We start from the raw sequence: 25,373 nt of genomic DNA on the forward strand, positions 1-25,373 counted from the left end.
TCGTGTAGATGATGGCCTAACAGGAGGCTTTAAAATTTTCTTTCTAGTGTCCTTCGTTTGGGAGAAAAATGCAAAGGTACAAGACAGCTTTTCCTTGCCAATATCTCTCTTTTGCAAAGAGCTACGCATTGGAAAATTCAGGGCTATGTCGTGTAGATGATGGCCTAACAGGAGGCTTTAAAATTTTCTTTCTAGTGTCTTTCGTTTGGGAGAAAAATGCAAAGGTACAAGACAGCTTTTCCTTGCCAATATCTCTCTTTTGCAAAGAGCTGCGCATTGGAAAATTCAGGGCTATGTCGTGTAGATGATGGCCTAACAGGAGGCTTTAAAATTTTCTTTCTAGTGTCCTTCGTTTGGGAGAAAAATGCAAAGGTACAAGACAGCTTTTCCTTGCCAATATCTCTCTTTTGCAAAGAGCTGCGCATTGGAAAATTCAGGGCTATGTCGTGTAGATGATGGCCTAACAGGAGGCTTTATCTACACATGGGAGGCCAGAAGGCTGCCTAATACTGAAGCACCCCCAAACAACAAACCAAATGCAACAACTAGTGCAAGCATTCCTGGGGGAAGGCCTGCAGCAGATTGATTTGCATATGGTAATGCCATCCAAGCAGTGGGTCAAAGTTGGCTTCAACCCTCGTCTGCATATCAAAAAAGAGAAAAGGGGCGTGCAGGGCATGGCGGCCTTTTGCGGCGCTTGGATGACCCCTAGTTCGCATTAAACACCTCCACCCTCCTTCGGTGTGGGGCTCATGTTGGCTATGCCCCAGCCCCTGAAGCATTCAAGCTGATTTCTTGCAGCAGCTGGGCACTGTAACAGCTCCAGAGCTGCTCTGTAAGGCAAGTAAAAAAGGGTGTGGGCCCTGCAGCACTACCTGTAGTTTGCATTGTGCATTGGAAGGCACAAAGTAAGCAGACGGGAGAAGTCAGGATAGTGCACAAGGGCATAGAAGGGAGCGGCTCAAGAAAAGAGAAGGGGAAACAGACAGCAAACTAGGCTGGAGAGAGACCTGAGACAAAGAGATCTGAATTATACGAGAGCCGACCAGGGGAAACACAAATTATGCAGTCAAGTGTCCCACATTTGGGGAAATTGCAGGTGTAGCACACCCAGAGTGCAATGGGTGAGCCTTGCCCTGGGAGAAGCACCTTCATGATCATAGTATCTCACCTGGCAGGTAAGTAGGAGTTGGGCTAGAGCTGGGGAGGGTCGATGCTCGGGCACCCCCCTGTCAAGTGAAGGAGATCCAACTGAGGCAGCACTAGGGAACTCTTGAAAGAGGAACAAGGCTAGAGGAAGATCTGAGACAAAGAAATCTGACTTTTACCAGAGCTGACCAGAAGAAAGCACAAACACAGTCCCCCACTACCACAAATAATGCAGTCGAGTTTCCCACATTTGGGGAAATCACAGGGGTCAGCATACCCAGAATGCAATGAATGAACCTCACCCTGGGAGAACAATCTTCATGACCATGGTATCTCCTATGCAAAATAAGTATGATTTGGGATAGGGCTGGGGAGGGCCGCTGCCCAGGCACATCTCTGTCAAGTAAAGGAGATTCAACTGAGGCAGCACAAGGGAACTCTCATCTGGGGACAACAACTGCAGGGAGAACACATATTTTCAGATGAACATGGGAGGGCAGAAGGCTGCCTAATACTGAAGCACCCCCAAACAACAAACCAAATGCAACAACTAGTGTAAGCATTCCTGGGGGAAGGCCTGCAGCAGATGGATTTGCATATGGTGATGTCATCCAAGCAGTGGGTCAAAGTTGGCTTCAACCCTCGTCTGCATATGAAAAGAAAAAAGGGATGTGCAGGGCATGGCGTCCTTTTGTGGCGCTTGGATGACCCTTAATTCGCATTAAACATCTCCACCCTCCTTCGGTGTGGGGCTCATGTTGGCTATGCCCCAGCCCCTGAAGCATTCAAGATGATTTCTTGCAGCAGCTGGGCACTGTAACAGCTCCAGAGCTGTTCTGTAAAGCATGTAAAAGGGTGTGGGCCCTGCAGCACTACCTGTAGTATGCATTGTGCGTTGGAAGGCACAAAGTAAGCAGACGGGAGAGGTCAGGAAAGTGCGCAAGGGCATAGAAGGGAGCGGCTCAAGAAAAGAGAAGTGGAAACAGACAGCAAACTAGGCTGGAGAAAGACCTGAGACAAAGAGATCTGAATTATACGAGAGCCGACCAGAGGAAACACAAATTATGCAGTCAAGTTTCCCACATTTGGGGAAATCGCAGGAGCAGCACACCCAGAGTGCAATGGGTGAGCCTTGCCCTGGGAGAAGCACCTTCCTGATCATAGTATCTCACCTGGCAGGTAAGTAGGAGTTGGGCTAGAGCTGGGGAGGGTCGCTGCTCGGGCACCCCCCTGTCAAGTGAAGGAGATCCAACTGAGGCAGCACAAGGGAACTCTCGAAAGAAGAACAAGGCTTGAGGAAGATCTGAGACAAAGAAATCTGACTTTTACCAGAGCTGAGCAGAGGAAAGCACAAACACAGTCCCCCACTACCACAAATAATGCAGTCGAGTTTCCCACATTTGGGGAAATCACAGGGGTCAGCATACCCAGAATGCAATGAATGAACCTCACCCTGGGAGAACAATCTTCATGACCATGGTATCTCCTATGCAAAATAAGTATGATTTGGGATAGGGCTGGGGAGGGCCGCTGCTCAGGCACATCTCTGTCAAGTAAAGGAGATTCAACTGAGGCAGCACAAGGGAACTCTCATCTGGGGACAACAACTGCAGGGAGAACACATATTTTCAGATGAACATGGGAGGGCAGAAGGCTGCCTAATACCGAAGCACCCCCAAACAACAAACCAAATGCAACAACTAGTGCAAGCATTCCTGGGGGAAGGCCTGCAGCAGATTGATTTGCATATGGTAATGCCATCCAAGCAGTGGGTCAAAGTTGGCTTCAACCCTCGTCTGCATATGAAAAGAGAAAAGGGGCGTGCAGGGCATGGCGGCCTTTTGCGGCGCTTGGGTGACCCTTAGTTCGCATTAAACACCTCCACCCTCCTTCGGTGTGGGGCTCATGTTGGCAATGCCCCAGCCCCTGAAGCATTCAAGCTGATTTCTTGCAGCAGCTGGGTACTGTAACAGCTCCAGAGCTGCTCTGTGAGGCAAGTAAAAGGGTGTGGGCCCTGCAGCACTACCTGTAGTTTGCATTGTGTGTTGGAAGGCACAAAGTAAGCAGACGGGAGAAGTCAGGATAGTGCGCAAGGGCATAGAAGGGAGCGGCTCAAGAAAAGAGAAGTGGAAACAGACAGCAAACTAGGCTGGAGAGAGACCTGAGACAAAGAGATCTGAATTATACGAGAGACGACCAGGGTAAACACAAATTATGCAGTCAAGTTTCCCACATTTGGGGAAATCACAGGGGCAGCACACCCAGAGTGCAATGGGTGAGCCTTGCCCTGGTAGAAGCACCTACATGATCATAGTATCTCACCTGGCAGGTAAGTAGGAGTTGGGCTAGAGCTGGGGAGGGTCGCTGCTCGGGTACCCCCCTGTCAAGTGAAGGAGATCCAACTGAGGCAGCACAAGGGAACTCTCGAAAGAGGAACAAGGCTAGAGGAAGATCTGAGACAAAGAAATCTGATTTTTACCAGAGTTGACCAGAAGAAAGCACAAACACAGTCCCCCACTACCACAAATAATGCTGTCGAGTTTCCCACATTTGGGGAAATCACAGGGGTCAGCATACCCAGAATGCAATGAATGAACCTCACCCTGGGAGAACAATCTTCATGACCATGGTATCTCCTATGCAAAATAAGTATGATTTGGGATAGGGCTGGGGAGGGCCGCTGCTCAGGCACATCTCTGTCAAGTAAAGAAGATTCAACTGAGGCAGCACAAGGGAACTCTCATCTGGGGACAACAACTGCAGGGAGAACACATATTTTCAGATGAACATGGGAGGGCAGAAGGCTGCCTAATACTGAAGCACCCCCAAACAACAAACCAAATGCAACAACTAGTGCAAGCATTCCTGGGGGAAGGCCTGCAGCAGATGGATTTGCATATGGTGATGTCATCCAAGCAGTGGGTCAAAGTTGGCTTCAACCCTCGTCTGCATATGAAAAGAAAAAAGGGATGTGCAGGGCATGGTGTCCTTTTGTGGCGCTTGGATGACCCCTCCTTCGGTGTGGGGCTCATGTTGGCTATGCCCCAGCCCCTGAAGCATTCAAGATGATTTCTTGCAGCAGCTGGGCACTGTAACAGCTCCAGAGTTGCTCTGTAAAGCATGTAAAAGGGTGTGGGCCCTGCAGCACTACCTGTAGTATGCATTGTGCGTTGGAAGGCACAAAGTAAGCAGACGGGAGAGGTCAGGATAGTGCGCAACTGCATAGAAGGGAGCGGCTCAAGAAAAGAGAAGTGGAAACAGACAGCAAACTAGGCTGGAGAAAGACCTGAGACAAAGAGATCTGAATTATATGAGAGCCGACCAGAGGAAACACAAATTATGCAGTCAAGTGTCCCACATTTGGGGAAATCGCAGGAGCAGCACACCCAGAGTGCAATGGGTGAGCCTTGCCCTGGGAGAAGCACCTTCCTGATCATAGTATCTCACCTGGCAGGTAAATAGGAGTTGGGCTAGAGCTGGGGAGGGTCGCTGCTCGTGCACCCCCCTGTCAAGTGAAGGAGATCCAACTGAGGCAGCACAAGGGAACTCTCGAAAGAAGAACAAGGCTAGAGGAAGATCTGAGACAAAGAAATCTGACTTTTACCAGAGCTGACCAGAGGAAAGCACAAACACAGTCCCCCACTACCACAAATAATGCAGTCGAGTTTCCCACATTTGGGGAAATCACAGGGGTCAGCATACCCAGAATGCAATGAATGAACCTCACCCTGGGAGAACAATCTTCATGACCATGGTATCTCCTATGCAAAATAAGTATGATTTGGGATAGGGCTGGGGAGGGCCGCTGCTCAGGCACATCTCTGTCAAGTAAAGGAGATTCAACTGAGGCAGCACAAGGGAACTCTCATCTGGGGACAACAACTGCAGGGAGAACACATATTTTCAGATGAACATGGGAGGGCAGAAGGCTGCCTAATACTGAAGCACCCCCAAACAACAAACCAAATGCAACAACTAGTGCAAGCATTCCTGGGGGAAGGCCTGCAGCAGATTGATTTGCATATGGTAATGCCATCCAAGCAGTGGGTCAAAGTTGGCTTCTACCCTCGTCTGCATATGAAAAGAGAAAAGGGGTGTGCAGGGCATGGCGGCCTTTTGCGGCGCTTGGATGACCCTTAGTTCGCATTAAACACCTCCGCCCTCCTTCGGTGTGGGGCTCATGTTGGCTATGCCCCAGCCCCTGAAGCATTCAAGCTGATTTCTTGCAGCAGCTGGGCACTGTAACAGCTCCAGAGCTGCTCTGTAAGGCAAGTAAAAGGGTGTGGGCCCTGCAGCACTACCTGTAGTTTGCATTGTGCATTGTAAGGCACAAAGTAAGCAGACGGGAGAAGTCAGGATAGTGCGCAAGGGCATAGAAGGGAGCGGCTCAAGAAAAGAGAAGTGGAAACAGACAGCAAACTAGGCTGGAGAGAGACCTGAGACAAAGAGATCTGAATTATACGAGAGCCGACAAGGGGAAACACAAATTATGCAGTCAAGTGTCCCACATTTGGGGAAATTGCAGGAGCAGCACACCCAGAGTGCAATGGGTGAGCCTTGCCCTGGGAGAAGCACCTTCATGATCATAGTATCTCACCTGGCAGGTAAGTAGGAGTTGGGCTAGAGCTGGGGAGGGTCGCTGCTCGGGCACCCCCCTGTCAAGTGAAGGAGATCCAACTGAGGCAGCACAAGGGAACTCTCGAAAGAGGAACAAGGCTAGAGGAAGATCTGAGACAAAGAAATCTGACTTTTACCAGAGCTGACCAGAGGAAAGCACAAACACAGTCCCCCTCTACCACAAATAATGCAGTCGAGTTTCCCACATTTGGGGAAATCACAGGGGTCAGCATACCCAGAATGCAATGAATGAACCTCACCCTGGGAGAACAATCTTCATGACCATGGTATCTCCTATGCAAAATAGGTATGATTTGGGATAGGGCTGGGGAGGGCCGCTGCTCAGGCACATCTCTGTCAAGTAAAGGAGATTCAACTGAGGCAGCACAAGGGAACTCTCATCTGGGGACAACAACTGCAGGGAGAACACATATTTTCAGATGAACATGGAAGGGCAGAAGGCTGCCTAATACTGAAGCAGCCCCAAACAATAAACCAAATGCAACTACTAGTACAAGCATTCCTGGGGGTAGGCCTGCAGCAGATGGATTTGCATATGGTGATGTCATCCAAGCAGTGGGTCAAAGTTGGCTTCAACCCTCATCTGCATATGAAAAGAGAAAAGGGGCGTGCAGGGCATGGCGGCCTTTTGCGGCGCTTGGATGACCCCTAGTTCGCATTAAACACCTCCACCCTCCTTCGGTGTGGGGCTCATGTTGGCTATGCCCCAGCCCCTGAAGCATTCAAGCTGATTTCTTGCAGCAGCTGGGCACTGTAACAGCTCCAGAGCTGCTCTGTAAGGCAAGTAAAAGGGTGTGGGCCCTGCAGCACTACCTGTAGTTCGCATTGTGCGTTGGAAGGCACAAAGTAAGCAGATGGGAGAAGTCAGGATAGTGCGCAAGGGCATAGAAGGGAGCGGCTCAAGAAAAGAGAAGTGGAAACAGACAGCAAACTAGGCTGAAGAGAGACCTGAGACAAAGAGATCTGAATTATATGAGAGCCGACCATGGGAAACACAAATTATGCAGTTAAGTTTCCCACATTTGGGGAAATCAAAGAAGCAGCACACCCAGAGTGCAATGGGTGAGCCTTGCCCTGGGAGAAGCACCTACATGATCATAGTATCTCACCTGGCAGGTAAGTAGGAGTTGGGCTAGAGCTGGGGAGGGTCGCTGCTCGGGCACCCCCCTGTCAAGTGAAGGAGATCCAACTGAGGCAGCACAAGGGAACTCTCGAAAGAAGAACAAGGCTAGAGGAAGATCTGAGACAAAGAAATCTGACTTTTACCAGAGCTGACCAGAGGAAAGCACAAACACAGTCCCCCACTACCACAAATAATGCAGTCGAGTTTCCCACATTTGGGGAAATCACAGGGGTCATCATACCCAGAATGCAATGAATGAACCTCACCCTGGGAGAACAATCTTCATGACCATGATATCTCCTATGCAAAATAAGTATGATTTGGGATAGGGCTGGGGAGGGCCGCTGCTCAGGCACATCTCTGTCAAGTAAAGGCGATTCAACTGAGGCAGCACAAGGGAACTCTCATCTGGGGACAACAACTGCAGGGAGAACACATATTTTCAGATGAACATGGGAGGGCAGAAGGCTGCCTAATACTGAAGCACCCCCAAACAACAAACCAAATGCAACAACTAGTGCTAGCATTCCTGGGGGAAGGCCTGCAGCAGATGGATTTGCATATGGTGATGTCATCCAAGCAGTGGGTCAAAGTTGGCTTCAACCCTCGTCTGCATATGAAAAGAAAAAAGGGATGTGCAGGGCATGGCGGCCTTTTGCGGCGCTTGGATGACTTCTAATTCGCATTAAACACCTCCACCCTCCTTCGGTGTGGGGCTCATGTTGGCTATGCCCCAGCACCTGAAGCATTCAAGCTGATTTCTTGAAGCAGCTGGGCACTGTAACAGCTCCAGAGCAGCTCTGTAAGGCAAGTAAAAGGGTGTGGGCCCTGCAGCACTACCTGTAGTTCGCATTGTGCGTTGGAAGGCACAAAGTAAGCAGACGGGAGAAGTCAGGATAGTGCGCAAGGGCATAGAAGGGAACGGCTCAAGAAAAGAGAAGTGGAAACAGACAGCAAACTAGGCTGGAGAGAGACCTGAGACAAAGAGATCTGAATTATACGAGAGCCGACCAGAGAAAACACAAATTATGCAGTCAAGTGTCCCACATTTGGGGAAATCGCAGGAGCAGCACACCCAGAGTGCAATGGGTGAGCCTTGCCCTGGGAGAAGCACCTTCCTGATCATAGTATCTCACCTGGCAGGTAAGTAGGAGTTGGGCTAGAGCTGGGGAGGGTCGCTGCTCGGGCACCCCCCTGTCAAGTGAAGGAGATCCAACTGAGGCAGCACAAGGGAACTCTCGAAAGAAGAACAAGGCTAGAGGAAGATCTGAGACAAAGAAATCTGACTTTTACCAGAGCTGACCAGAGGAAAGCACAAACACAGTCCCCCACTACCACAAATAATGCAGTTGAGTTTCCCACATTTGGGGAAATCACAGGGGTCAGCATACCCAGAATGCAATGAATGAACCTCACCCTGGGAGAACAATCTTCATGACCATGGTATCTCCTATGCAAAATAAGTATGATTTGGGATAGGGCTGGGGAGGGCCGCTGCTCAGGCATATATCTGTCAAGTAAAGGAGATTCAACTGAGGCAGCACAAGGGAACTCTCATCTGGGGACAACAACTGCAGGGAGAACACATATTTTCAAATGAACATGGGAGGGCAGAAGGCTGCCTAATACTGAAGCACCCCCAAACAACAAACCAAATGCAACAACTAGTACAAGCATTCCTGGGGGAAGGTCTGCAGAAGACGGATTTGCATACAGTGATGTCATCCAAGCAGTGGGCCAAAGTTGGCTGGAACCCTCATCTGCATATGAAAAGAGAAAAGGGGTATGCAGGGCATGGCGGCCTTTTGCGGCGCTTGGATGACCCTTAGTTCGCATTAAACACCCCCACCCTCCTTCGGTGTGGGGCTCATGTTGGCAATGCCCCAGCCCCTGAAGCATTCAAGCTGATTTCTTGCAGCAGCTGGGCACTGTAACAGCTCCAGAGCTGCTCTGTAAGGCAACTAAAAGGGTGTGGGCCCTGCAGCACTACCTGTAGTTCGCATTGTGCGTTGGAAGGCACAAAGTTAGCAGACGGGAGAAGTCAGGATAGTGCGCAAGGGCATAGAAGGGAGCAGCTCAAGAAAAGAGAAGTGGAAACAGACAGCAAACTAGGCTGGAGAGAGACCTGAGACAAAGAGATCTGAATTATACGAGAGCCGACCAGAGGAAACACAAATTATGCAATCAAGTGTCCCACATTTGGGGAAATCGCAGGAGCAGCACACCCAGAGTGCAATGGGTGAGCCTTGCCCTGGGAGAAGCACCTTCCTGATCATAGTATCTCACCTGGCAGGTAAGTAGGAGTTGGGCTAGAGCTGGGGAGGGTCGCTGCTCGGGCACCCCCCTGTCAAGTGAAGGAGATCCAACTGAGGCAGCACAAGGGAACTCTCGAAAGAAGAACAAGGCTAGAGGAAGATCTGAGACAAAGAAATCTGACTTTTACCAGAGCTGACCAGAGGAAAGCACAAACACAGTCCCCCACTACGACAAATAATGCAGTCGAGTTTCCCACATTTGGGGAAATCACAGGGGTCAGCATACCCAGAATGCAATGAATGAACCTCTCCCTGGGAGAACAATCTTCATGACCATGGTATCTCCTATGCAAAATAAGTATGATTTGGGATAGGGCTGGGGAGGGCCGCTGCTCAGGCATATCTCTGTCAAGTAAAGGAGATTCAACTGAGGCAGCACAAGGGAACTCTCATCTGGGGACAACAACTGCAGGGAGAACACATATTTTCAAATGAACATGGGAGGGCAGAAGGCTGCCTAATACTGAAGCACCCCCAAACAACAAACCAAATGCAACAACTAGTACAAGCATTCCTGGGGGAAGGTCTGCAGAAGACGGATTTGCATACAGTGATGTCATCCAAGCAGTGGGCCAAAGTTGGCTGGAACCCTCATCTGCATATGAAAAGAGAAAAGGGGTATGCAGGGCATGGCGGCCTTTTGCGGCGCTTGGATGACCCTTAGTTCGCATTAAACACCCCCACCCTCCTTCGGTGTGGGGCTCATATTGGCAATGCCCCAGCCTTCAAGCTGATTTCTTGCAGCAGCTTGGCACTGTAACAGCTCCAGAGCTGCTCTGTAAGGCAAGTAAAAGGTTGTGGGCCCTGCAGCACTACCTGTAGTTTGCATTGTGCATTGGAAGGCACAAAGTAAGCAGACAGGAGTAGAAGTCAGGATAGTGCACAAGGGTATAGAAGGGAGGGGCTCAAAAAAAAAGAAGTGGAAACAGACAGCAAACTAGGCTGGAGAGAGACCTTAGACAAAGAGATCTGAATTATATGAAAGCCGACCAGTGGAAACACAAATTATGCCGTCAAGTTTCCCACATTTGGGGAAATCACAGAGGCAGCACACCCAGAGTGCAATGGATGAGCCTTGCCCTGGGAGAAGCACCTTCATGATCATAGTATCTCACCTGGCAGGTAAGTAGGAGTTGGGCTAGAGCTGGGGAGGGTCGCTGCTCGGGCACCCCCCTGTCAAGTGAAGGAGATCCAACTGAGGCAGCACAAGGGAACTCTCGAAAGAAGAACAAGGCTAGAGGAAGATCTGAGACAAAGAAATCTGACTTTTACCAGAGCTGACCAGAGGAAAGCACAAACACAGTCCCCCACTACCACAAATAATGCAGTTGAGTTTCCCACATTTGGGGAAATCACAGGGGTCAGCATACCCAGAATGCAATGAATGAACCTCACCCTGGGAGAACAATCTTCATGACCATGGTATCTCCTATGCAAAATAAGTATGATTTGGGATAGGGCTGGGGAGGGCCGCTGCTCAGGCACATCTCTGTCAAGTAAAGGAGATTCAACTGAGGCAGCACAAGGGAACTCTCATCTGGGGACAACAACTGCAGGGAGAACACATATTTTCAGATGAACATGGGAGGGCAGAAGGCTGCCTAATACTGAAGCACCCCCAAACATCAAACCAAATGCAACAACTAGTGCAAGCATTCCTGGGGGAAGGCCTGCAGCAGATGGATTTGCATATGGTGATGTCATCCAAGCAGTGGGTCAAAGTTGGCTTCAACCCTCGTCTGCATATGAAAAGAGAAAAGGGGCGTGCAGGGCATGGCGGCCTTTTGCGGCGCTTGGATGACCCCTAGTTCGCATTAAACACCTCCACCCTCCTTCGGTGTGGGGCTCATGTTGGCTATGCCCCAGCCCCTGAAGCATTCAAGCTGATTTCTTGCAGCAGCTGGGCACTGTAACAGCTCCAGAGCTGCTCTGTAAGGCAAGTAAAAGAGTGTGGGCCCTGCAGCACTACCTGTAGTTCGCATTGTGCGTTGGAAGGCACAAAGTAAGCAGACGGGAGAAGTCAGGATAGTGCGCAAGGGCATAGAAGGGAGCGGCTCAAGAAAAGAGAAGTGGAAACAGACAGCAAACTAGGCTGGAGAGAGACCTGAGACAAAGAGATCTGAATTATACGAGAGCCGACCAGAGGAAACACAAATTATGCAGTCAAGTGTCCCACATTTGGGGAAATCGCAGGAGCAGCACACCCAGAGTGCAATGGGTGAGCCTTGCCCTGGGAGAAGCACCTTCCTGATCATAGTATCTCACCTGGCAGGTAAGTAGGAGTTGGGCTAGAGCTGGGGAGGGTCGCTGCTCGGGCACCCCCCTGTCAAGTGAAGGAGATCCAACTGAGGCAGCACAAGGGAACTCTCGAAAGAAGAACAAGGCTAGAGGAAGATCTGAGACAAAGAAATCTGACTTTTACCAGAGCTGACCAGAGGAAAGCACAAACACAGTCCCCCACTACCACAAATAATGCAGTCGAGTTTCCCACATTTGGGGAAATCACAGGGGTCAGCATACCCAGAATGCAATGAATGAACCTCACCCTGGGAGAACAATCTTCATGACCATGGTATCTCCTATGCAAAATAAGTATGATTTGAGATAGGGCTGGGGAGGGCCGCTGCTCAGGCACATCTCTGTCAAGTAAAGGAGATTCAACTGAGGCAGCACAAGGGAACTCTCATCTGGGGACAACAACTGCAGGGAGAACACATATTTTCAGATGAACATGGGAGGGCAGAAGGCTGCCTAATACTGAAGCACCCCCAAACAACAAACCAAATGCAACAACTAGTGCAAGCATTCCTGGGGGAAGGCCTGCAGCAGATTGATTTGCATATGGTAATGCCATCCAAGCAGTGGGTCAAAGTTGGCTTCAACCCTCGTCTGCATATGAAAAGAGAAAAGGGGCGTGCAGGGCATGGCAGCCTTTTGCGGCGCTTGGATGACCCCTAGTTCGCATTAAACACCTTCACCCTCCTTCGGTGTGGGGCTCATGTTGGCTATGCCCCAGCACCTGAAGCATTCAAGCTGATTTCTTGCAGCAGCTGGGCACTGTAACAGCCCCAGAGCTGCTCTGTAAGGCAAGTAAAAGGGTGTGGGCCCTGCAGTACTACCTGTAGTTTGCATTGTGCAATGGAAAGCACAAAGTAAGCAGACGGGAGAAGTCAGGATAGTGCGCTAGGGCATAGAAGGGAGCGGCTCAAGAAAAGAGAAGTGGAAACAGACAGCAAACTAGGCTGGAGAGAGACCTGAGACAAAGAGATCTGAATTATACGAGAGCCGACCAGGGGAAAATCAAATTATGCAGTCAAGTTTCCCACATTTGGGGAAATCGCAGGAGCAGCACACCCAGAGTGCAATGGGTGAGCCTTGCCCTGGGAGAAGCACCTTCATGATCATAGTATCTCACCTGGCAGGTAAGTAGGAGTTGGGCTAGAGCTGGGGAGGGTTGCTGCTCGGGTACCCCCCTGTCAAGTGAAGGAGATCCAACTGAGGCAGCGCAAGGGAACTCTAAAAAAAAGAACAAGGCTAGAGGAAGATCTGAGACAAAGAAATCTGACTTTTACCAGAGCTGACCAGAGGAAAGCACAAACACAGTCCCCCACTACCACAAATAATGCAGTCGAGTTTCCCACATTTGTGGAAATCATAGGGGTCAGCATACCCAGAATGCAATGAATGAACCTCACCCTGGGAGAACAATCTTCATGACCATGGTATCTCCTATGCAAAATAAGTATGATTTGGGATAGAGCTGGGGAGGGCCACTGCTCAGGCACATCTCTGTCAAGTAAAGGAGATTCAACTGAGGCAGCACAAGGGAACTCTCATCTGGGGACAACAACTGCAGGGAGAACACATATTTTCAGATGAACATGGGAGGGCAGAAGGCTGCCTAATACTGAAGCACCCCCAAACAACAAACCAAATGCAACAACTAGTGCAAGCATTCTTGGGGGAAGGCCTGCAGCAGATGGATTTGCATATGGTGATGTCATCCAAGCAGTGGGTCAAAGTTGGCTTCAACCCTCGTCTGCATATGAAAAGAGAAAAGGGGCGTGCAGGGCATGGCGGCCTTTTGCGGCGCTTGGATGACCCCTAGTTCGCATTAAACACCTCCACCCTCCTTCGGTGTGGGGCTCATGTTGGCTATGCCCCAGCCCCTTAAGCATTCAAGCTGATTTCTTGCAGCAGCTGGGCACTGTAACAGCTCCAGAGCTGCTCTGTAAGGCAAGTAAAAGGGTCTCTGTGGCGCAATCAGTTAGTATGTACGGCTATTAACCAAAAGGTTGGTGGTTCAATCCCACCCAGGGACCTAATTGACCTTGTTATCAGATTTTGGTGATCTTAAAGTAGACAAGTCAAAATTTCAAACCCCCTGTTATGGTGTAGGGTACCTGGCCTTCTCTGATGTAAACAGAGTTAGATTTGATTCAGTAATTTTAAAAAAACATCTAGGAAGCACAATTTAGCAGTGGGTTGCAGAGAAAAAGAAATATGCTGGCAAAAAAATCAAATTGTGTGATTAAACAGCTCTTCATTTTCTGGCTTTATTTTTATGCTAACAAATTTGTTCTCTGAAAAGTGTCCACAAAGCCAAGTCTCTGATTAACACCTTTGTAGGGATGGTTTTTCACCTATTACTAAATTAAACTTGCTTCATTGGAAAGGCAGCAAGATGCATCCTCATTTCAATGTCTACTGAAATAATACAGGTTGACACCAGGAAACATTAACGCCACTGCATCCTTGCTGCTTTCTCATGTGGAAGTCTGTTTAATGTGAAAACAAGGTGATATCTAATTAGCACACAGGTAAGAAATTACGAAAATCTTTATTTAAGGGTGAAGATGTTTCTCACAAAATTGTTGCCCCAATGCATCATTGAAATTCAAGCTGGAAAGATGATTTTAATATATCACTTGTACATTTTGTATTGCTCTTCTGGTGACAATGTAGTTTGTTTTTGTCAATTACCATTTTAATAATAGGGTAAAGAAAATTAAGTGGATTTTTGAAAGAAAACTATACTGTCAATATACTATTAAAACAAATTAAAATGGTAAAAGTTATTGTACTTTAAGTAAAAATAAAAGAGCAAAAATATCAATCCCAGTTTTGATTACTTAAATTAACAAAAAAAAATGCATATAGCAAAGGATAGTTTCAATCTGCCTACCTCTGGGTTATGGGCCCAGCATGCTTCCATTGCAGTACTCTGCTGCACATGTAAGTGCAAGAGATCCTGAAGCACTCACTCATCATGGGAAAGTACCAATGTGTTTCTTCGTTGGTTGATGGAAGAAACATCTTACAAAAACTCTCCAGATTATTGACTTTTTAAAGTTTTTCTAGGAAACGTTTTAGATGAATGCTTATTAGCCTTTGTCAGTATGTACTTTTTGCAAAGTGTCTCTGTGGCGCAATCGGTTAGTGTGTTTGGCTATTAACCAAAAGGTTGGTGGTTCAATCCCACCCAGGGACGTAATTAACCTTGTGATCAGATTTTGGTGATATTTATGTAGACAAGTCAAAATTTCAAACCTCCTCTTATGGTGTAGGGTACATGGCCTTCTCTGATGTAATCAGAGTTAGATTTGATTCAGTGATTTTATAAAAAACAGCTAGGAAGCACAATTTAGCAGTGGGTTGCAGAGAAAAAAAATATGCTGGCAGAAAAATCCAATCGAGTGATTAAACAGCTCTTCATTTTCTGGCTTTATTTTTATGCTAACAAATTTGTTCTCTGAAAAGTGTCCACAAAGCCAAGTCTCTGATTAACACCTTTGTAAGGATGGTTTTTCACCTATTACTAAATTAAACTTGCTTCATTGGAAAGGCAGCAAGATGCATCCTCATTTCAATGTCTACTGAAATAATACAAGTTGACACCAGGAAACATTAACGCCACTGCATCCTTGCTGCTTTCTCATGTGGAAGTCTGTTTAATGTGAAAACAAGGTGATATCAAATTAGCACACAGGTAAGGAATTAAGAAAATCTTTATTTAAGGGTGAAGATGTTTCTCACAAAATTGTTGACCCAATGCATCATTGAAATTCAAGCTGGAAAGATGATTTTAATATATCACTTGTACATTTTGTATTGCTCTTCTGGTGACAATGTAGTTTGTTTTTGTCAATTACCATTTTAATAATAGGGTAAAGAAAATGAAGTGGATTTTTGAAAGAAAACAATACTGTCAATATACTATTAAAACAAATTAAAATGGTACAAGTTATTGTACTTTAAGTAAAAATAAAAGAGACTAAAATTTCAATCCCAGTTTTGGATTACTTTAATTAACAAAAAAAAATGCATATAGCAGAGGATAGTTTCAATCTGCCTACCTCTGGGTTATGGGCCCAGCATGCTTCCATTGCAGTACTCTGCTGCACATGTAAGTTCAAGAGATCCTGAAGCACTCACTCATCATGGGAAAGTACCAATGTGTTTCTTCGTTGGTTGATGGAAGAAACATCTTACAAAAACTCTCCAGATTATTGACTTTTTAAAGTTTTTCTAGGAAACGTTTTAGATGAATGCTTATTAGCCTTTGTCAGTATGGACTTTTGCAAAGTGTCTCTGTGGCGCAATCAGTTAGTATGTACGGCTATTAACCAAAAGGTTGGTGGTTCAATCCCACCCAGGGACCTAATTGACCTTGTTATCAGATTTTGGTGATCTTTAAGTAGACAAGTCAAAATTTCAAACCCCCTGTTATGGTGTAGGGTACCTGGCCTTCTCTGATGTAATCAGAGTTAGATTTGATTCAGTGATTTTATAAAAACAGCTAGGAAGCACAATTTAGCAGTGGGTTGCAGAGAAAAAAAATATGCTGGCAGAAAAATCCAATTGAGTGATTAAACAGCTCTTTATTTTCTGGCTTTATTTTTATGCTAACAAATTTGTTCTCTGAAAAGTGTCCACAAAGCCAAGTCTCTGATTAACACCTTTGTAAGGATGGTTTTTCACCTATTACTAAATTAAACTTGCTTCATTGGAAAGGCAGCAAGATGCATCCTCATTTCAATGTCTACTGAAATAATACAGGTTGACACCAGGAAACATTAACGCCACTGCATCCTTGCTGCTTTCTCATGTGGAAGTCTGTTTAATGTGAAAACAAGGTGATATCTAATTAGCACACAGGTAAGGAATTAAGAAAATCTTTATTTAAGGGTGAAGATGTTTCTCACAAAATCGTTGCCCCAATGCATCATTGAAATTCAAGCTGGAAAGATGATTTTAATATATCGCTTGTACATTTTGTATTGCTCTTCTGGTGACAATGTAGTTTGTTTTTGTCAATTACCATTTTAATAATAGGGTAAAGAAAATTAAGTGGATTTTTGAAAGAAAACAATACTGTCAATATACTATTAAAACAAATTAAAATGGTAAAAGTTATTGTACTTTAAGTAAAAATAAAAGAGCCAAAATATCAATCCCAGTTTTGGATTACTTTAATTAACCAAAAAAAAAAAATGCATATAGCAGAGGATAGTTTCAATCTGCCTACCTCTGGGTTATGGGCCCAGCATGCTTCCATTGCTGTACTCTGCTGCACATGTAAGTGCAAGAGATCCTGAAGCACTCACTCATCATGGGAAAGTACCAATGTGTTTCTTTGTTGGTTGATAGAAGAAACATCTTACAAAAACTCTCCAGATTATTGACTTTTTAAAGTTTTTCTTGGAAACGTTTTAGATGAATGCTTATTAGCCTTTGTCAGTATGAACTTTTGCAAAGTGTCTCTGTGGCGCAATCAGTTAGTGTGTACGACTATTAACCAAAAGGTTGGTGGTTCAATCCCACCCAGGGACCTAATTGACCTTGTTATCAGATTTTGGTGATCTTTAAGTAGACAAGTTAAATTTCATACCCCCTGTTATGGTGTAGGGTACCTGGCCTTCTCTGATGTAATCAGAGTTAGATTTGATTCAGTGATTTTATAAAAACATCTAGGAAGCACAATTTAGCAGTGGGTTGCAGAGAAAAAGAAATATGCTGGCAAAAAAATCAAATTGCGTGATTAAACAGCTCTTCATTTTCTGGCTTTATTTTTATGCTAACAAATTTGTTCTCTGAAAAGTGTCCACAAAGCCAAGTCTCTGATTAACACCTTTGTAGGGATGGTTTTTCACCTATTACTAAATTAAACTTGCTTCATTGGAAAGGCAGCAAGATGCATCCTCATTTCAATGTCTACTGAAATAATACAGGTTGACACCAGGAAACATTAACGCCACGGCATCCTTGCTGCTTTCTCATGTGGAAGTCTGTTTAATGTGAAAACAAGGTGATATCTAATTAGCACACAGGTAAGGATTTAAGAAAATCTTTATTTAAGGGTGAAGATGTTTCTCACAAAATCGTTGCCCCAATGCATCATTGAAATTCAAGCTGGAAAGATGATTTTAATATATCACTTGTACATTTTGTATTGCTCTTCTGGTGACAATGTAGTTTGTTTTTGTCAATTACCATTTTAATAATAGGGTAAAGAAAATTAAGTGGATTTTTGAAAGAAAACAATTCTGTCAATATACTATTAAAACAAATTAAAATGGTAAAAGTTATTGTACTTTAAGTAAAAATAAAAGAGCCAAAATATCAATCCCAGTTTTGGATTACTTTAATTAACAAAAAAAAAAAAAAGCATACAGCAGAGGATAGTTTCAATCTGCCTACCTCTGGGTTATGGGTCCAGCATGCTTCCATTGCAGTACTCTGCTGCACATGTAAGTGCAAGAGATCCTGAAGCACTCACTCATCATGGGAAAGTACCAATGTGTTTCTTCGTTGGTTGATGGAAGAAACATCTTACAAAAACTCTCCAGATTATTGACTTTTTAAAGTTTTGCTAGGAAACGTTTTAGATGAATGCTTATTAGCCTTTGTCAGTATGGACTTTTGCAAAGTGTCTCTGTGGCGCAATCAGTTAGTATGTACGGCGATTAACCAAAAGGTTGGTGGTTCAATCCCACCCAGGGACCTAATTGACCTTGTTATCAGATTTTGGTGATCTTTAAGTAGACAAGTCAAAATTTCAAACCCACTGTTATGGTGTAGGGTACTTGGCCTTCTCTGATGTAATCAGATTTAGATTTGATTCAGTGATTTTATAAAAACAGCTAGGAAGCACAATTTAGCAGTGGGTTGCAGAGAAAAAAAATATGCTGGCAGAAAAATCCAATTGAGTGATTAAACAGCTCTTTATTTTCTGGCTTTATTTTTATGCTAACAAATTTGTTCTCTGAAAAGTGTCCACAAAGCCAAGTCTCTGATTAACACCTTTGTAAGGATGGTTTTTCACCTATTACTAAATTAAACTTGCTTCATTGGAAAGGCAGCAAGATGCATCCTCATTTCAATGTCTACTGAAATAATACAGGTTGACACCAGGAAACATTAACGCCACTGCATCCTTGCTGCTTTCTCATGTGGAAGTCTGTTTAATATGAAAACAAGGTGATATCTAATTAGCACACAGGTAAGGAATTAAGAAAATCTTTATTTAAGGGTGAAGATGTTTCTCACAAAATCGTTGCCCCAATGCATCATTGAAATTCAAGCTGGAAAGATGATTTTAATATATCACTTGTACATTTTGTATTGCTCTTCTGGTGACAATGTAGTTTGTTTTTGTCAATTACCATTTTAATAATAGGGTAAAGAAAATGAAGTGGATTTTTGAAAGAAAACAATACTGTCAATATACTATTAAAACAAATTAAAATGGTAAAAGTTATTGTACTTTAAGTAAAAATAAAAGAGACAAAATATCAATCCCAGTTTTGGATTACTTTAATTAACAAACAAAAAAATGCATATAGCAGAGGATAGTTTCAATCTGCCTACCTCTTGGTTATGGGCCCAGCATGCTTCCATTGCAGTACTCTGCTGCACATGTAAGTGCAAGAGATCCTGAAGCACTCACTCATCATGGGAAAGTACCAATGTGTTTCTTCGTTGGTTGATGGAAGAAACATCTTACAAAAACTCTCCAGATTATTGACTTTTTAAAGTTTTTCTAGGAAACGTTTTAGATGAATGCTTATTAGCCTTTGTCAGTATGAACTTTCGCAAAGTGTCTCAGTGGCGCAATCAGTTAGTATGTACGGCTATTAACCAAAAGGTTGGTGGTTCAATCCCACCCAGGGACCTAATTGACCTTGTTATCAGATTTTGGTGATCTTTAAGTAGACAAGTCAAATTTCATACCCCCTGTTATGGTGTAGGGTACCTGGCCTTCTCTGATGTAATCAGAGTTAGATTTGATTCAGTGATTTTATAAAAACATCTAGGAAGCACAATTTAGCAGTGGGTTGCAGAGAAAAAGAAATATGCTGGCAAAAAAATCAAATTGCGTGATTAAACAGCTCTTCATTTTCTGGCTTTATTTTTATGCTAACAAATTTGTTCTCTGAAAAGTGTCCACAAAGCCAAGTCTCTGATTAACACCTTTGTAGGGATGGTTTTTCACCTATTACTAAATTAAACTTGCTTCATTGGAAAGGCAGCAAGATGCATCCTCATTTCAATGTCTACTGAAATAATACAGGTTGACACCAGGAAACATTAACGCCACTGCATCCTTGCTGCTTTCTCATGTGGAAGTCTGTTTAATGTGAAAACAAGGTGATATCTAATTAGCACACAGGTAAGGAATTAAGAAAATCTTTATTTAAGGGTGAAGATGTTTCTCACAAAATCGTTGCCCCAATGCATCATTGAAATTCAAGCTGGAAAGATGATTTTAATATATCACTTGTACATTTTGTATTGCTCTTCTGGTGACAATGTAGTTTGATTTTGTCAATTACCATTTTAATAATAGGGTAAAAAAAATTAAGTGGATTTTTGAAAGAAAACAATACTGTCAATATACTATTAAAACAAATTAAAATGGTAAAAGTTATTGTACTTTAAGTAAAAATAAAAGAGCCAAAATATCAATCCCAGTTTTGGATTACTTTAATTAACAAACAAAAAAATGCATATAGCAGAGGATAGTTTCAATCTGCCTACCTCTTGGTTATGGGCCCAGCATGCTTCCATTGCAGTACTCTGCTGCACATGTAAGTGCAAGAGATCCTGAAGCACTCACTCATCATGGGAAAGTACCAATGTGTTTCTTCGTTGGTTGATGGAAGAAACATCTTACAAAAACTCTCCAGATTATTGACTTTTTAAAGTTTTTCTAGGAAACGTTTTAGATGAATGCTTATTAGCCTTTGTCAGTATGAACTTTTGCAAAGTGTCTCTGTGGCGCAATCAGTTAGTATGTACGGCTATTAACCAAAAGGTTGGTGGTTCAATCCCACCCAGGGACCTAATTGACCTTGTTATCAGATTTTGGTGATCTTTAAGTAGACAAGTCAAATTTCATACCCCCTGTTATGGTGTAGGGTACCTGGCCTTCTCTGATGTAATCAGAGTTAGATTTGATTCAGTGATTTTATAAAAACATCTAGGAAGCACAATTTAGCAGTGGGTTGCAGAGAAAAAGAAATATGCTGGCAAAAAAATCAAATTGCGTGATTAAACAGCTCTTCATTTTCTGGCTTTATTTTTATGCTAACAAATTTGTTCTCTGAAAAGTGTCCACAAAGCCAAGTCTCTGATTAACACCTTTGTAGGGATGGTTTTTCACCTATTACTAAATTAAACTTGCTTCATTGGAAAGGCAGCAAGATGCATCCTCATTTCAATGTCTACTGAAATAATACAGGTTGACACCAGGAAACATTAACGCCACTGCATCCTTGCTGCTTTCTCATGTGGAAGTCTGTTTAATGTGAAAACAAGGTGATATCTAATTAGCACACAGGTAAGGAATTAAGAAAATCTTTATTTAAGGGTGAAGATGTTTCTCACAAAATCGTTGCCCCAATGCATCATTGAAATTCAAGCTGGAAAGATGATTTTAATATATCACTTGTACATTTTGTATTGCTCTTCTGGTGACAATGTAGTTTGTTTTTGTCAATTACCATTTTAATAATAGGGTAAAGAAAATTAAGTGGATTTTTGAAAGAAAACAATACTGTCAATATACTATTAAAACAAATTAAAATGGTAAAAGTTATTGTACTTTAAGTAAAAATAAAAGAGCCAAAATATCAATCCCAGTTTTGGATTACTTTAATTAACAAAAAAAAAAAAAAAAGCATACAGCAGAGGATAGTTTCAATCTGCCTACCTCTGGGTTATGGGCCCAGCATGCTTCCATTGCAGTACTCTGCTGCACATGTAAGTGCAAGAGATCCTGAAGCACTCACTCATCATGGGAAAGTACCAATGTGTTTCTTCGTTGGTTGATGGAAGAAACATCTTACAAAAACTCTCCAGATTATTGACTTTTTAAAGTTTTTCTAGGAAACGTTTTAGATGAATGCTTATTAGCCTTTGTCAGTATGAACTTTTGCAAAGTGTCTCTGTGGCGCAATCAGTTAGTATGTACGGCTATTAACCAAAAGGTTGGTGGTTCAATCCCACCCAGGGACCTAATTGACCTTGTTATCAGATTTTGGTGATCTTTAAGTAGACAAGTCAAAATTTCAAACCCATTGTTATGGTGTAGGGTACTTTGCCTTCTCTGATGTAATCAGATTTAGATTTGATTCAGTGATTTTATAAAAACAGCTAGGAAGCACAATTTAGCAGTGGGTTGCAGAGAAAAAAAATATGCTGGCAGAAAAATCCAATTGAGTGATTAAACAGCTCTTTATTTTCTGGCTTTATTTTTATGCTAACAAATTTGTTCTCTGAAAAGTGTCCACAAAGCCAAGTCTCTGATTAACACCTTTGTAAGGATGGTTTTTCACCTATTACTAAATTAAACTTGCTTCATTGGAAAGGCAGCAAGATGCATCCTCATTTCAATGTCTACTGAAATAATACAGGTTGACACCAGGAAACATTAACGCCACTGCATCCTTGCTGCTTTCTCATGTGGAAGTCTGTTTAATATGAAAACAAGGTGATATCTAATTAGCACACAGGTAAGGAATTAAGAAAATCTTTATTTAAGGGTGAAGATGTTTCTCACAAAATCGTTGCCCCAATGCATCATTGAAATTCAAGCTGGAAAGATGATTTTAATATATCACTTGTACATTTTGTATTGCTCTTCTGGTGACAATGTAGTTTGTTTTTGTCAATTACCATTTTAATAATAGGGTAAAGAAAATGAAGTGGATTTTTGAAAGAAAACAATACTGTCAATATACTATTAAAACAAATTAAAATGGTAAAAGTTATTGTACTTTAAGTAAAAATAAAAGAGACAAAATATCAATCCCAGTTTTGGATTACTTTAATTAACAAAAAAAAATGCATATAGCAGAGGATAGTTTCAATCTGCCTACCTCTGGGTTATGGGCCCAGCATGCTTCCATTGCAGTACTCTGCTGCACATGTAAGTGCAAGAGATCCTGAAGACATACATAAACATGTACATACGTGTATTTGTGTATACATGTATATACATGAGTGTGTGTGCATATATATATATATATATATACAGCCAGTTCCCAGGAACAAAAGTCCTCCCCCGCTTCCGCTAAGTCCACAGCATGACGCTGGGGCTCCACTGGTGGAGCCAGGTGCGGTGGGGGCCCATCTCAAGTGCTTCAGCAATCAGTGGGCTTGCTCACAGGTGGATCCCTGGATTCTACAAGTAGTGTCTCAGGGATTCAAGCTGGAATTCGAGACGTCTCCCCCTCGCCGTTTCCTAAAATCTGCCTTGCCAACATCTCCCTTGGACAGGGAGGCTGTGATAGAGGCAAATTCACAAGCTGTATTTGCAGCAGGTGATAGTCAAGGTACCCCTCCTTCAACAAGGAAGGGGTTACTATTCCACAATGTTTGTGGTACCGAAACCGGACGGTTCGGTGAGACCCATTTTAAATTTTAAATCTTTGAACACGTATATAAAACGGTTCAAGTTCAAGATGGAATCGCTCAGGGCGGTTATCTCAAGCCTGGAGGAAGGGGATTACATGGTATCACTGGACATCAAGGATGCTTACCTGCATGTCCCCATTTACTCTCCTCACCAGGAGTACCTCAGATTTGTGGTACAGGACTGTCATTACCAATTCCAGACGCTGCCGTTTGGTCTGTCCACGGCACCGAGGGTGTTTACCAAGGTAATGGCCGAGATGATGATACTCCTGCGAAAAAAGGGAGTTATAATTATCCCGTACTTGGACGATCTCCTGATAAAGGCGAGGTCCAAGGAACAGTTGTTGATCGGAGTAGCACTTGCTCGGCAGGTGCTACAACAGCACGGCTGGATCCTGAATATTCCAAAGTCGCAGCTGGTTCCTGCAACACGTCTATTGTTCCTGGGGATGGTTCTGGACACAGAACAGAAAAGGGTGTTTCTCCCGGAGGAGAAGGACAAGGAGTTGTCATCGCTAGTCAGAGACCTCCTAAGACCAAAACAGGTGTCGGTGCACCACTGCACGCGAGTCCTGGGAAAGATGGTAGCTTCTTACGAAGCAATTCCGTTCGGAAGGTTCCATGCAATTCCGTTCGGAAGGTTCCATGCACGGATCTTTCAGTGGGATCTGTTGGACAAGTGGTCCGGATCGCATCTTCAGATGCATCAGAGGATAACCCTGTCTGCACGACATAGCCCTGAATTTTCCAATGCGCAGCTCTTTGCAAAAGAGAGATATTGGCAAGGAAAAGCTGTCTTGTACCATTGCATTTTTCTCCCAAACGAAGGACACTAGAAAGAACATTTTAAAGCCTGCTGTTAGGCCATCATCTACACGACATAGCCCTGAATTTTCCAATGCGCAGCTCTTTGCAAAAGAGAGATATTGGCAAGGAAAAGCTGTCTTGTACCTTTGCATTTTTCTCCCAAACGAAGGACACTAGAAAGAAAATTTTAAAGCCTCCTGTTAGGCCATCATCTACACGACATAGCCCTGAATTTTCCAATGCGCAGCTCTTTGCAAAAGAGAGATATTGGCAAGGAAAAGCTGTCTTGTACCATTGCATTTTTCTCCCAAACGAAGGACACTAGAAAGAAAATGTTAAAGCCTCCTGTTAGGCCATCATCTACACGACATAGCCCTGAATTTTCCAATGCGCAGCTCTTTGCAAAAGAGAGATATTGGCAAGGAAAAGCTGTCTTGTACCTTTGCATTTTTCTCCCAAACGAAGGTCACTAGAAAGAAAATTTTAAAGCCCCCTGTTAGGCCATCATCTACACGACATAGCCCTGAATTTTCCAATGCGCAGCTCTTTGCAAAAGAGAGATATTGGCAAGGAAAAGCTGTCTTATACCTTTGCATTTTTCTCCCAAACGAAGGTCACTAGAAAGAAAATTTTAAAGCCTCCTGTTAGGCCATCATCTACACGACATAGCCCTGAATTTTCCAATGCGCAGCTCTTTGCAAAAGAGAGATATTGGCAAGGAAAAGCTGTCTTGTACCATTGCATTTTTCTCCCAAACGAAGGACACTAGAAAGAAAATTTTAAAGCCTCCTGTTAGGCCATCATCTACACGACATAGCCCTGAATTTTCCAATGCGCAGCTCTTTGCAAAAGAGAGATATTGGCAAGGAAAAGCTGTCTTGTACCTTTGCATTTTTCTCCCAAACGAAGGTCACTAGAAAGAAAATTTTAAAGCCTCCTGTTAGGCCATCATCTACACGACATAGCCCTGAATTTTCCAATGCGTAGCTCTTTGCAAAAGAGAGATATTGGCAAGGAAAAGCTGTCTTGTACCTTTGCATTTTTCTCCCAAACGAAGGACACTAGAAAGAAAATTTTAAAGCCTCCTGTTAGGCCATCATCTACACGACATAGCCCTGAATTTTCCAATGCGCAGCTCTTTGCAAAAGAGAGATATTGGCAAGGAAAAGCTGTCTTGTACCATTGCATTTTTCTCCCAAACGAAGGACACTAGAAAGAACATTTTAAAGCCTGCTGTTAGGCCATCATCTACACGACATAGCCCTGAATTTTCCAATGCGCAGCTCTTTGCAAAAGAGAGATATTGGCAAGGAAAAGCTGTCTTGTACCTTTGCATTTTTCTCCCAAACGAAGGACACTAGAAAGAAAATTTTAAAGCCTCCTGTTAGGCCATCATCTACACGACATAGCCCTGAATTTTC

General features: G+C 43.9%; 20 non-coding genes and 3 pseudogenes across 20 annotated transcripts; 1 reads left to right on the forward strand and 22 right to left on the reverse strand.

Annotated features, from left to right (window-relative positions):
* Nucleotides 1–1,023: 1,023 nt before the first annotated feature.
* On the reverse strand, nt 1,024–1,186 carry LOC134993209 (U1 spliceosomal RNA). The gene has a single exon (XR_010197090.1). It is a non-coding gene; the product is annotated as a U1 spliceosomal RNA (small nuclear RNA).
* Nucleotides 1,187–1,338: 152 nt separating this feature from the next.
* Nucleotides 1,339–1,502, reverse strand: LOC134993197 (U1 spliceosomal RNA). Its single transcript, XR_010197079.1, has one exon. It is a non-coding gene; the product is annotated as a U1 spliceosomal RNA (small nuclear RNA).
* A 671-nt stretch (nt 1,503–2,173) lies between these two features.
* On the reverse strand, nt 2,174–2,336 carry LOC134993203 (U1 spliceosomal RNA). The gene has a single exon (XR_010197085.1). It is a non-coding gene; the product is annotated as a U1 spliceosomal RNA (small nuclear RNA).
* Nucleotides 2,337–2,488: 152 nt separating this feature from the next.
* Nucleotides 2,489–2,652, reverse strand: LOC134993215 (U1 spliceosomal RNA). Its single transcript, XR_010197094.1, has one exon. It is a non-coding gene; the product is annotated as a U1 spliceosomal RNA (small nuclear RNA).
* Nucleotides 2,653–3,323: 671 nt separating this feature from the next.
* Nucleotides 3,324–3,486, reverse strand: LOC134993214 (U1 spliceosomal RNA). The gene has a single exon (XR_010197093.1). It is a non-coding gene; the product is annotated as a U1 spliceosomal RNA (small nuclear RNA).
* A 152-nt stretch (nt 3,487–3,638) lies between these two features.
* LOC134993202 (U1 spliceosomal RNA) lies at nt 3,639–3,802 on the reverse strand. The gene has a single exon (XR_010197084.1). It is a non-coding gene; the product is annotated as a U1 spliceosomal RNA (small nuclear RNA).
* A 646-nt stretch (nt 3,803–4,448) lies between these two features.
* Nucleotides 4,449–4,611, reverse strand: LOC134993210 (U1 spliceosomal RNA). Its single transcript, XR_010197091.1, has one exon. It is a non-coding gene; the product is annotated as a U1 spliceosomal RNA (small nuclear RNA).
* Nucleotides 4,612–4,763: 152 nt separating this feature from the next.
* LOC134993216 (U1 spliceosomal RNA) lies at nt 4,764–4,927 on the reverse strand. Its single transcript, XR_010197095.1, has one exon. It is a non-coding gene; the product is annotated as a U1 spliceosomal RNA (small nuclear RNA).
* Nucleotides 4,928–5,625: 698 nt separating this feature from the next.
* On the reverse strand, nt 5,626–5,761 carry LOC134993206 (U1 spliceosomal RNA; annotated as a pseudogene).
* Nucleotides 5,762–5,913: 152 nt separating this feature from the next.
* LOC134993198 (U1 spliceosomal RNA) lies at nt 5,914–6,077 on the reverse strand. Its single transcript, XR_010197080.1, has one exon. It is a non-coding gene; the product is annotated as a U1 spliceosomal RNA (small nuclear RNA).
* Nucleotides 6,078–6,757: 680 nt separating this feature from the next.
* LOC134993211 (U1 spliceosomal RNA) lies at nt 6,758–6,911 on the reverse strand (annotated as a pseudogene).
* A 152-nt stretch (nt 6,912–7,063) lies between these two features.
* On the reverse strand, nt 7,064–7,227 carry LOC134993200 (U1 spliceosomal RNA). The gene has a single exon (XR_010197082.1). It is a non-coding gene; the product is annotated as a U1 spliceosomal RNA (small nuclear RNA).
* A 671-nt stretch (nt 7,228–7,898) lies between these two features.
* On the reverse strand, nt 7,899–8,061 carry LOC134993204 (U1 spliceosomal RNA). The gene has a single exon (XR_010197086.1). It is a non-coding gene; the product is annotated as a U1 spliceosomal RNA (small nuclear RNA).
* Nucleotides 8,062–8,213: 152 nt separating this feature from the next.
* LOC134993196 (U1 spliceosomal RNA) lies at nt 8,214–8,377 on the reverse strand. Its single transcript, XR_010197078.1, has one exon. It is a non-coding gene; the product is annotated as a U1 spliceosomal RNA (small nuclear RNA).
* A 671-nt stretch (nt 8,378–9,048) lies between these two features.
* LOC134993208 (U1 spliceosomal RNA) lies at nt 9,049–9,211 on the reverse strand. The gene has a single exon (XR_010197089.1). It is a non-coding gene; the product is annotated as a U1 spliceosomal RNA (small nuclear RNA).
* Nucleotides 9,212–9,363: 152 nt separating this feature from the next.
* On the reverse strand, nt 9,364–9,527 carry LOC134993199 (U1 spliceosomal RNA). The gene has a single exon (XR_010197081.1). It is a non-coding gene; the product is annotated as a U1 spliceosomal RNA (small nuclear RNA).
* Nucleotides 9,528–10,192: 665 nt separating this feature from the next.
* LOC134993213 (U1 spliceosomal RNA) lies at nt 10,193–10,355 on the reverse strand. Its single transcript, XR_010197092.1, has one exon. It is a non-coding gene; the product is annotated as a U1 spliceosomal RNA (small nuclear RNA).
* Nucleotides 10,356–10,507: 152 nt separating this feature from the next.
* Nucleotides 10,508–10,671, reverse strand: LOC134993207 (U1 spliceosomal RNA). The gene has a single exon (XR_010197088.1). It is a non-coding gene; the product is annotated as a U1 spliceosomal RNA (small nuclear RNA).
* Nucleotides 10,672–11,342: 671 nt separating this feature from the next.
* LOC134993205 (U1 spliceosomal RNA) lies at nt 11,343–11,505 on the reverse strand. The gene has a single exon (XR_010197087.1). It is a non-coding gene; the product is annotated as a U1 spliceosomal RNA (small nuclear RNA).
* Nucleotides 11,506–11,657: 152 nt separating this feature from the next.
* On the reverse strand, nt 11,658–11,821 carry LOC134993217 (U1 spliceosomal RNA). The gene has a single exon (XR_010197096.1). It is a non-coding gene; the product is annotated as a U1 spliceosomal RNA (small nuclear RNA).
* Nucleotides 11,822–12,520: 699 nt separating this feature from the next.
* On the reverse strand, nt 12,521–12,655 carry LOC134993212 (U1 spliceosomal RNA; annotated as a pseudogene).
* A 152-nt stretch (nt 12,656–12,807) lies between these two features.
* LOC134993201 (U1 spliceosomal RNA) lies at nt 12,808–12,971 on the reverse strand. The gene has a single exon (XR_010197083.1). It is a non-coding gene; the product is annotated as a U1 spliceosomal RNA (small nuclear RNA).
* A 1,671-nt stretch (nt 12,972–14,642) lies between these two features.
* On the forward strand, nt 14,643–14,716 carry TRNAN-AUU (transfer RNA asparagine (anticodon AUU)). The gene has a single exon. It is a non-coding gene; the product is annotated as a tRNA-Asn (tRNA).
* Nucleotides 14,717–25,373: the final 10,657 nt, after the last annotated feature.

This window comes from Pseudophryne corroboree, unplaced genomic scaffold (genome assembly GCF_028390025.1).
Source record: "Pseudophryne corroboree isolate aPseCor3 unplaced genomic scaffold, aPseCor3.hap2 scaffold_1261, whole genome shotgun sequence".
Lineage (NCBI taxonomy): Eukaryota > Metazoa > Chordata > Amphibia > Anura > Myobatrachidae > Pseudophryne > Pseudophryne corroboree.